Source organism: Juglans microcarpa x Juglans regia, chromosome 8S (assembly GCF_004785595.1).
Source record: "Juglans microcarpa x Juglans regia isolate MS1-56 chromosome 8S, Jm3101_v1.0, whole genome shotgun sequence".
Taxonomy (NCBI): domain Eukaryota; kingdom Viridiplantae; phylum Streptophyta; class Magnoliopsida; order Fagales; family Juglandaceae; genus Juglans; species Juglans microcarpa x Juglans regia.
In genome coordinates this window covers 10858602-10870631 of record NC_054609.1, presented here as the reverse complement: position 1 = coordinate 10870631, position 12030 = coordinate 10858602, and positions in this window count along the sequence as shown.

Sequence of the window (12030 nt, the reverse complement as noted above, 5' to 3'; positions counted from 1 at the left end):
ATTCCTCTTATGCTTTAGAGAAAATGCCTAAATATGCTAAGTTTTTTAAGAATATTTTATCAAAGAAGCGGATGTTAGAAGAGCATGAGACAGTGATGTTGACCGAGGAGAGTAGTGCAATTTTACAAAAGAAGTTGCCTCCTAAATTGAAAGATCCAGTGAGTTTTACAATTCCTTGCCCTATAGGAAGTTCTTATTTTGATAAAGTTTTATGTGATTTAGGAGCAAATATTAATCTTATGCCTCTTTGTTTCCAGGAAGTTAGGTCTTGGAGAAGCAAAGCCTACTATGGTCTCTTTACAATTGGCAAATAGGTCTATCAAGCACCCGAGAAGACTCATTGAAGACGTTTTGGTAAAGGTGGATAAGTTTATTTTTCCGCCTGACTTCATTGTACTCGATATGGAGGAGGACGAGGAGATTCCTTTGATACTGGGCCAACCTTTTCTTGCTACGGGGAGTACTTTAATTGATGTCCAATAGTGGAAACTTATTTTGAGGGTTGATGATGAGCAGGTTACTTTTGATGTATTTAAGGCTATGGATTTTCCTTCCGAAATACACTCTTGCTTTCAAATTAGTGACCTAGACTTAGTGGTGGCCGAGACTAATAGGGCTGGATTTTCAAAGCTGCCACTTGAGGTGTGTCTTACTCATTCTACAACTATTGAATCCGAAGATGAAGAGGTTAGAGAGTGTGAGAGATATTTAGAATCTACACCACCCTTTCCTCCTTGCATAAAGTCAAAATTGGAACAGCTAGATTCATCGATGCTGACATCTTCAAGTCAAGAACCACCCAAATTGGAGCTCAATCTGCTTCCGTCACGTTTGCGGTATGCTTTCTTAGGCCAAGACTCTACTTTTCCGGTTATTATTAATGGTTCTTTGAGTGATGTAGAGGAGGAAAAGTTACTGAGAGTTTTAAGGGAGCATAAGATGGCTTTGGAATGGACAATCTCGGATATCAAGAGAATTAGTCCTTCGATTTGTATGCATAAGATTTTAATGGAGGATAGTTTCAAGTCGATCGTTCAACCGCAACGGAGATTGAATCTATCGATGTAAGAAGTGGTGATAAAGAAGTATTGAATCTCGTAGATGCTGGAATTATCTATCCAATCTCAAATAGTGCATGGGTGAGTCCGGTTCAAGTTGTCCCAAAGAAAGGGGGAATAACCGTGGTAAAGAATGACAACAATGAACTTATACCAACAAACAAGGACAGTCATGGGATGGCGAGTATGTATAGATTATCGAAAACTTAATGATGCAACTCGAAAAGATCATTTTCCATTGCCTTTTATCGACCAAATGTTAGAAAGACTCGCTGGCCATGCTTACTATTGTTTTCTAGATGGATATTCCGGATACAATCAAATAGTAATTGATCCTAAAGATCAATAGAAGACTACTTTCATTTGTCCTTACGGAACTTTTTCATATAGGAGGATGCCTTTTGGTCTTTGCAATGCTTCAACTACATTCCAAAGATGCATGATGTCCATTTTCTCCGACATGGTGAAAAAATTTCTAGAAGTCTTCATGGATGACTTTTCAGTTTTCGGTTATTCTTTTGATAATTGTTTATCTAACTTGTCTTTGGTTTTGCAACAATGTGAGGAGACTAATTTAGTTTTAAATTGGAAAAAATACCGCTTTATGGTTGAGGAAAGGATATTGCTTGGCCATCAAATTTCCTTCAAGGGAATTGAAGTTGATCGAGCCAAAATAGACGTTATTGACAAACTCCCACCACCGGCCAATGTGAAGGGCGTGAGAAGTTTCTTGGGTCACTCTAGATTTTATTGACGGTTCATTAAGGATTTTTCTCAGATTACTAAACCTCTTTGCAATCTTTTGATTAAAGATACATCGTTTGATTTTTCTCATGAATGCATGCATGCTTTTGAAACATTGAAAAAGAAATTAATTTCAGCACCTATAATTGCTTCACTGGATTGGAATTTACCTTTTGAATTGATGTGTGATGCTAGTGATTTTGCTATAGAGGATATTTTAGGGTAGGGAAAAGATATTTTTCGTGTTATTTATTATGCAAGTATGACTTTAACAGAAGCTCAATTTAATTATGCTACTACCGAAAAAGAATTATTAGCGGTTGTTTTTGCTTTTGACAAATTTCGTTCTTACTTGATAGGCTCGAAGGTGGTTATATATACCGATCACTCCGCTCTTAAGTACTTGCTTGCGAAGAATGATGCTAAACCAAGATTTCTTCGATGGATTTTGCTTTTACAAGAATTTGATTTGGAGATCAAGGACAATAAAGGTACCAAAAATTTGGTGGCAAATCACTTGTCCCGAATTGAGCTTAAGGTGCGGATGATGAGCAATTGCCAATTAATGAAGCATTTCCAGATGAGCATTTGATGGCTGTACAGGTTATTCGATGGTATGCCGACAAGTCAACTACTTGGTGTCGCAAATACTACCTCCCGGGATGACATATCAACAAAAGAAGAAGTTCTTCTCCAACTTGAAGTATTATTTTTGGGAGGAACTTTTTCTATTCCGGCATTGTGCAAACCAAATAATTAGGAGATGTGTACCCGAAGAAGAGATGAAGAGCATACTCCGAGATTGCCACTCATTGGAGGTGGGCGGCCACTTTGGTGGTGCAAAAACAACAGCAAAAATTTTGCAATCCAGGTTTTATTGGCCTCCAATTTTTAAAGATTCTTTTAACTTTGTAAATTTATGTGATCATTGTCAAAGGGTTGGGAATATTTCTAAGAAACATGAGATGCCTTTGAATAATATTTTAGTTATTGAATTGTTTGATGTTCGGGGGATAGATTTTATGGGTCATTTTCCATCTTCGTATTCTAATCAATTTATTTTGGTGGCTGTAGATTACATCCCCCAGTGGGTGGAAGCTACTGCCCTGCCAACCAATGATTCTAGGGTTGTAGTGAATTTTCTTTGAAAAAATATTTTTTCCCGATTTGGCACTCCAAGGGTGATAATTAGTGATGGTGGGAAGTATTTTTGTAACCGTCAATTTGAAACTTTACTTAGTAAATATGGAGTTACTCATCATGTGGCAACACCATATCATCCTCAAACAAGTGGCCAATTTGAGGTGTTCAATAGGGAGTTGAAGCGCATACTTGAGAAGATAGTTAGTATCTCATGAAAGGATTGGGCACAAAGGTTAGATGATGCATTATGGGCTTATAGGATAGCATTTAAAACACCGATGGGAAGAATGTCAGCTTATTGGTTAGTTTATGGGAAAGTATGTCATTTATCCGTGGAGTTAGAACATAAAGCTTATTGGGCGATGAAGACTCTTAATTTTGATTTAAAGGTTGCGGATGAGAAAAGGATGTTGCAAATTAATGAGATTGATGAGTTTCGCAATGATGTTTATGAGAATGCTCGGATTTACAAGGATAAAACTAAAAGATGGCATAATAAGCATATTTTGAGAAGAGAGTTCAAAGTGGGGCAGAAAGTTTTATTATTCAATTCAAGACTTTGACTTTTTCAAAGAAAGTTGCGATCTAGGTGGTCGGGACCATTTGTTGTGACTCGTGTTTTTCCATATGGAGCAGTTGAAGTTCATCATAAGACAAAAGGGACATTCAAGGTTAATGGAGAGAGGTTAAAGCCTTATGTGGATGGAGAATTTAGCATGCAAAAGTTTTCCATCAATCTCTCCAATTCTAAATAATGATTTGGAGAATGTCTAGCTATAGACTTTAAACAAAACGTTTTTTGGGAGGCAACCCAAGTTTTTTAATTTTCTCTTTAATTTCATTTTTTTAAATTCTTTTATTTTTGTTTTCATTTTGTAGGTTTGCATAAGTTTGGGGACTCTCTATTGTGTTACACGGTTGCACTTTCAAGGACAACATTCAATTGAAAATCGAGGGAGCACTTCTTACCTTTTCTCATTCTTTTTCGTTTTTCTTCTTCTTTCTCATTGAGGACAATGTGAAAATTAAGTTTGGGGGAGTGGATATTTGATTATGCTGAATGCTAGTACTGGCTATGTTTGTTTGAGAAAGAATTTTTTTTTTTTTCATGCAAGTTAATTGGTGATCATATCCATGTCTTCTAAATCAGATTTTTATGTGAAAGATTAGGAGAAATTGCATTTGCACTTATTTAGGAGGATCAACATTACACTTTTTGTGTTCTTGATTGTGTTAAGCATTGCATTTTTTATTTAGGATATACGATATCTTATAGAGCAAGATTAAGTATACTTGTTTTCTTTAGGATTATTGAAGTACATCTTTCCTTGCAAAGTTGTGTGAGTTGTGACTATGAATAAAAGATGAGTGTGATGCTTTTCTTGTGATTATCCCCTTTGATCTAGTCCTAAACAAGGTTTATAAATAGAGTGATAATGATTAGACAATTGAATAAATAAATATGTACGAAGTTCTACCAACTCCAATGTTTTGAGTTGCTTAGTAACTAGGGGTATTCATTACCAATGTTTACTTTTACGGCAAATGGCAACTTGAAATATGAGTATGCAAAAGTACTTTAAGTGTGTGACTTGTTGAGTAACTGGGTGCATCCATCACAAATGCTTGTATTCATGTCACAAGGCGAGTGACAACTTAAAGACTGAATAAATATTAAAAAAAATAATCATGAAAAAAAAAATATATCTCTAGTGTGCTACCTTGTTTGTAGTAGTGAGAAGGGGTGATTGTAGGTTGAGTTGTTACACGATTCAATTGTATCGATTGCATGATAAATATGATTGAGTTTGGAATTATGTATGGATATTTGAACTAGAGAATGTGAATATGCTTAGTTTTCCTTTCTTTGCTATTGTTTATCGACTAAGTTGAAGATTTGATGTTTGCATGATAGGTCCTTTGAGTGTGACGAGTTGAGCCTAACTATGGTTATTGTCCTTTGTTTTTATGGTTTTTCTTTGCTTGAGGACTAGCAAATTTTAAGTTTGGAGAAATTTGATAAGTGTAATTTTTACATGATTTTTATTACTCTTTTACTTATTAAAATTGTTAGTTTTCCTTTATTTCTTTTGATTTGATTTGATTTTAATTTATTTTTCTTTATTTAATTGTGTTTGAAGGATTGATGGAAAATGAAGGTTGGATGTGAGAAGTAATTTGTTGTGGAAAGGATTGCATGGAACTTATTATTATTATTATTATTATTATTATTATTATAGGGAAGACATAATTTTATGTCATCATGAACTGGAAAAATACATAGACTTTTCAGTCCAAATGAGTTGCTAAATATACGGGGGAACAAACTCCCACCAAACAATTAAATCATCAACATTTCTTGCATATCTAGCAAGTGTGTGAGCTGCAACATTTGAAAATCTGTAAACATGTTCTATTGTGCAATTATGAAATCTTTGCATCATCTGTCATACATCTAAAACCAGATTTTCCAACAATGAGTCAGATTATTGTAAGTCTTGAACTTCTTTCACCACTAAGAGAGAATCAGTTTCAATGATCAAATGGGGTATTCCAAGTGGTAGACATAATTGTAAGGCTCTAAAGATAGCCAACAATTCTATATTAGAAGATTCTTGAACTGTCTCTTTTTGTTGTTGTCATGATAACCTCCCCTGCGTAGTCCCTAAGCATCACGCCAATTCCAGCATACCCTTGTTCATGAAAAATGGCTCCATCGATATTAAGTTTAAAAGCACCTTGTGGTGGAGGCTGCCATTTAAATCTGGTATTCATACTACTCCTAGATCTATCCTTTGCTTCCTCAAAACTTTGCTCCAAACTCAAAGCCTAGTTGAAAATTTCCTCTGTAAAGGGCTTTTTGTCTTGAAATAGCCATTGATTTCTTCTATACCAACTACCATATGTTAACAAGAAAAATCTTTCCAATGCTCCTTCTTTCTTGTTGTCTTGCACTTGTTTGGCTGTCTTTAAAAGTTAGACTTCTATCATTGACTTGTAAATCTGGAAAGAACTTCATCCAACCTTGTAACGCCCGTGCTTGTGGTGGGATTTTTTATTAAATAATTTTACAAAAAGGCGATAGGAATTACCGTTCGATTTAAAACTTTTTACTTCCATACCCAGAGTGCAAGACTCTACGTTTATAAAATAAAATATGATTTGAGAATAAAAGAGATTTACAGCAGAAAACATTAATCTTAAGATAAAAAGACCTTTCATACTATTAAAACTTCCATGCTTAGGCTTACGTGCTCTTCCCCTTGGGCCGTGTCCGTCTTGACGCATACTGCTAATTTATGTCCTATGGGGGCAGGGAGGGGCATACATAAAAATTAAAATGAGTAGATGACTCGTAAGCATTAATTCATACAGTTAAAATATAATAACATAGATTTTCATTCATGCATTCATCATTCCATACATATTATACATACATGCATTCATTTGAAAACATCACTAGACAGGGTTTTTCTTTAAAAAGAGTTTTCTTTCGTAAAACATTTCTCCCGTCAGTGGCTTCATTTCTTAAAGCATGTGATACATTCATACATTCTTTCTTATCACTTTCTTTGGCTGGTACACACTGTTACGCCCCGTGTGTTGGGGTTAGCGGTCTTCTTTTGGACCCGGACTCTGCCCATGGCTACGGGTTAGGAATCACTTTTCAGTCAGGGGGCAGCACTAGGTGCACTACCAGTATTACTTACCCGACATTGCAAGCTGCCCATTCCTTTGGTACCCTTTTCATTCATTCATATGGCCGTTATGTATTTTCATACATTAAACGTTCAGTCATTTCTTTCAGTTCAGTCCTTTCCTTTTCAATCCTTTTCATTTAACAGTTCATTTATGGAGAAAAATCATTTATGAGCATGGGCTTAAATATCATCTTTCATGGAATCATTTAAAGCATTAGTTCTTGGCATCCTTAAAACATCGGTTCATATGGACGTTAAAAGCATGGGTTTAAACATTATCTTTCATGGCATCGTTTAAAGTATCTCTTAAAGCACAAGGCATAAGTTACAACATTTCATTTCATAGAAAATACATACAATAGATACTACTTATAGTCATCCATTCACATGCGTACAATTAATACTTTGGTTACATAAAAAATGGCTGCCAAGGAGGGCTATACATACGTATACCTTTGAACACTTAGCATGTTTTTCGTAAAACATCTTTCGTGTCGTTTCGTAAGGCATCGTAAAGAAAAAGCATTTCATTTTCATTTTTAATATCCTTTAGAAAACTCTAGAAGAATATGAACGTAATACTTAACTGGACTCCATGCTATACTCATATCATACAGTCCGTTCATGTGCGTGTCAGATGGCAACCTACATGCATACACATAACCTTGACATCATTCTCTATCTAGTGCATAAGCAACTTAAACTAGAAAAGAGCTACACTTTACTTGAAACACTCTCCTTCTATCTCGTACTCTTACATGCTAAAAACCTTCGGGATCCACTTACGATCACTACTTCTTCCAAACTCAAGGTCATACCTCGAATGCTCATCCACTAAAGTAAATCCATAATTTACCTTAGGATTAAGACACTAAAACATTCGTCTTATTCTTACTATTAATCACACTCCGACGCATGATTCCAACCAACAAAGTCATGCATCCCAATCTTAGACAATGCACCCGTCACTACCTTCATGCATCTTAGTTCATACTAAATCCTCATTCCTATCCATACACGCCACACGACTTTATGCCAACTCTGAAGATTAAGCATCATGTAACTATGTTATATGTTAATCTTAGGTGACTCTTCATGCTACCCGTCCATCTTGATAGTTCATCCCAACACTTGATTACGCCCAAAGAATAATGCGGTAGTTGTAACACAGCTTTGGAGTGTCGATTCCACAGAGAGACAAATTAAAAGAATTGTAAAAGGAACAAAGAAACTAAAGAAAGAGATTAAATTATTAATAGGAAAACAAAGATTAATTTTAAATGTAAATTAAAGTGAAACAAAGTGACTAATGAAAAAAGTACTCAAGTTTAATAAACAGTAAAGCGTCGGGAATGAATCCCTTGCACAAATATGGTATTTTAATTATTCTTAATTCATTGAATAACTCAATTGAGAACTCAATTCCTAATATTCTCAATCGGAATGTATAGATTTATAAACCAAGATTAAACCAAATATAACCCTTTGAAAAATCATTCAACATTTTCTAAATACGTAAATTATTATCACTATTGAGAAAATCCAACGACTACAATATACTCAGGAAGTGATATTGCAGCAAAGAATTAAACCAGTATAGAAAAATAATTGATCCAAACATAATCAAAGAGTCAATTCATTCAATAGAAAAAGCATGACTGAATCCATAAACAGAATAAATTCTATAATTATTCGGAGAATAAAACATTAACAATGAATTGAGAATGATAAAACAAAAGAGTTTTAGTAATTGAAAATCAAATACATAAATCAAGAATAAATTAAAAATACCATCTAATGTGCAAGTTCATCCCTAACCCTACTTGAGAATTTAGTTACCTATAAATATAATGGACAACAAAAATCTCAAGAGAAAAATAGAGTGAACGGTGGCCATGGAAATTAATTTTAGATCTTCCTCCTTCAAACTGAGCCATCTCCCGTTCTTCTCCACTCCCAATTTCATGCCAATGATGTGCTTAATAGGGTAGGAAAGAAATCCTAATGTCTTCATATTCTTGCACACAAAATCGCCTAAATTTTAGTACTCAACTTGGCAGCCACGTACACGCTTCAGGAGTTCGAATTTGGAAATACTTATTAGAGATAAATTTGTATCCCTTTAAGATATATTTCCAACACATCAAGAATTTCATCAATCTGATATCTGAGTGAAAAGTTATGATTAAAATAATAAAGTATATCCATTCTGTCTCCTAGCGCATTTTGGACTCTGATCCGAATTATTCTCAAACCCCATCATTATCCTTTTTTGAAGAGTCCTACACTCCTTAAAAGTTCTTAGGTTGTTCCAATGTCTTACCCACTTGAAAGTCCTTAGAATTTGAATGGGTTTGGACTTGCTCTTTTATAAACTCTGAAATTAAACATAAAAATCTGCTTAGGAGTATCCCAAAGTAAATAGAAACTTAATTCAAGAATACACATTAATTCTAATGATTTCTATTAATATTTTAGCACTTTAGTCCAGTAATAAGGTATTTAGAGTGCACTTTCGTACACTCATCAACACTCAACACGACAAGACTCCATTCATAACTACACCTTACGTCACGTCATATAGCTTGAGACTACTCCCAAGCAACACTGTGATCTTGTCACATCACCTGACATCCCACTACATCACTCTTACGCTAATTCCTAACTCATCTCAAGCACAACTTCTTCCTTAACCATGTCACTCCATGACATTCCATCGTCATGCTTCCACTGCGCACTCTTACACTTGTTCTGTCACTTCGCACATACTCCCAACCATAAGTCAACTACACAATGACACCTATCATCTCAGACTACAGGCCACATCGCAACTACTTTGGGATACTGTTCCACAATTCCTGACACTACTCATCATGTTTTACGCTCATCAACTACACAATCATCCTTATCTTCACGACACGCCACACGGTGTATTGCTTCACCTCATGGCTCCCTTCACACACGCTACGCCACATTACTACTACAGCACACACTTCACACCCACACTTCACAACACAGTCCACAACACTTTACAGCACACTACACAGATACGTCCAACACTTCACTACACAGCAAACTCCACAATTACTAATAGCACAGTCCACAACATAACCAACCAACCAATTTTTAACATAAATAATGAGGGATAGATGGTTATACCATCGACGGGATAACCCATATGTTGCTCGCTGTCCGGCATGGCCAGTGGCGTTGGAAGCCACTAGCTTGGGTAGTAGTGATCACTACTGTGACTTACGACGAGACTATCTTGGGGACCGGATCTAGGATTCTAGTGAGTGGTTCTGGGCTATGCGAGGGTGGCCGACATGGTGAGAGTCTGTGGGTGGCGGCTAAGTCCGTGTACAGTGGCCATTAGCCACGTACAGTGGCTATCCACCACGTAAAGTGGCCGTTTGGGCTTAAGGCTAGGCTAGGGGAGGCTAAGGTTGGTTTCATGGTGGTTGGGGTGGCAGAACACGACAGAGCCGTGGGTTTCCAAGGGGAACCCGTGTGTTAGAGAGTGAGGGGCCGTGCGGTTGTGGGAGGCCGAGGGGCTTCATGGGGAGTTAGGGAAAGGGGGAGGGAGGCTGGTGGTTGTGCTTGGTGGCCTGGGTAGCCGCGTATGGCGACGCTAGGAGCTGCGCACGGTGAACCCGTGCATGAGGAGATGTGGGCGTGCGTGGGAGAGGGTGGCTGCGAGATGGAGGTTGGGTTCGGTGGTGGGAGCTTGCCAGCGTGAGAGGAGGTGTTGATGGTGGCGGTGAGGCTTGGCAGCGCATGGTGGCGTTGGGCTGAGAGAGGGAGAATCGAGTGAGGGGGAGGAGAGCGAGAGATAGGGGTGTAATTTTAAACTGGAAAACCGGTCCGGACCGGACCGGACCGGTTTTACCGGTTTTGAACCGGTCCGGTCTGGGACTGGTTCCAAAAATCCTAAAACTGGCCGGTTCCGGTCCGGTTCCGGTTTTAAGATTTTTGGAACCGGACCGGACCGGATCGGACCGGTTCATAAAAAAATATACAAAAAAAAAATATTTTTATATATAAGTTATTAAGTTTTATACAATATATTTTATATATATATTAATATATAAAATTATAAATTTATATGTGAAATTTTTATATATAATATATATAATTATATATATTCATATATGAAATAATTTCATATTATAATTTATAAATTATTACATTAAATGTTAATACTAATATATAAGTTTATAAATAATACTAATAGTCTAATATAGACTATATAGACTATAGTTATACTTATAATTAATACTAAAAGATTTTACTAAAAGTTTATAACTAATACTAATATTAAATATATAGTTTACAACTAATACTAATATATAACTTATAACTATACTAATAGTCTAATATTAATACTATTATATAGTCCAATATATTATTTAGCTTTACTAATATATAAGTCTATAACTATTTAATTAATAGTCTAATACTAATAGTTTAATATAGACTATAGTTATACTTATACTAATATAGTTATATTAAATCACTATAGACTATAGTGATACTAAATCACTATAGACTATAGTTATAGTTATACTAATATAGTTATACTAAATCACTATAGACTATAGTTATACTTATACTAATATAGCTATACTAAATCACTAAAAGTTTATAACTAATACTAATATATAGTTTATAACTAATACTAATATATAACTATACTAATAGGCTAATATTAATACTATTATATAGTCTAATATATTATATAGCTATACTAATATACAAGTCTATAACTATTTAACTAATAGTCTAATACTAATAGTTTAATATAGACTATAATTATAATTATACTAATATAGTTATACTAAATTACTATAACTAATACTAATATATATAATATAACTATACTAATAGACTAATATTAATACTATTAATCTATTATATAGTCTAATATATTATATAGCTATACTAATAATTTTTTGGACTTGTAATTTAGACTTTTGGACTTGTAATTTGTTGGACTTTTGGACTTCTAATTTAGACTTTTGAACTTATTTTATTCCATAGGCTCATAGGCTTGTTGATGTCCATTCTTGAATTTCTTGTGATTGCTCTAACTAAAAAATATGTGTAAGTACTAAGTTATTTCCTTTAGCATGCAAGGACTTATTGTAGATAAGGTAGTTTATTGCAGATTTTTTTTTTCAGTTTTTGTAGTAGTTATATTTATAAGTTTGTAAAACAGTTTTTTTCCAGTTTTTTTCAGATTTTTTTCCAGTTTTTTAGTAAAGCAATTTTTTGGAGTGAATCAGATTTTTTAGTAAAACAGATTTTTTATAGTAAAACAGATTTTTTGTAGTAAAACAGATTTTTTATTGAAGTAATTTTTAGTAAAGCAGATTTTTTTATTT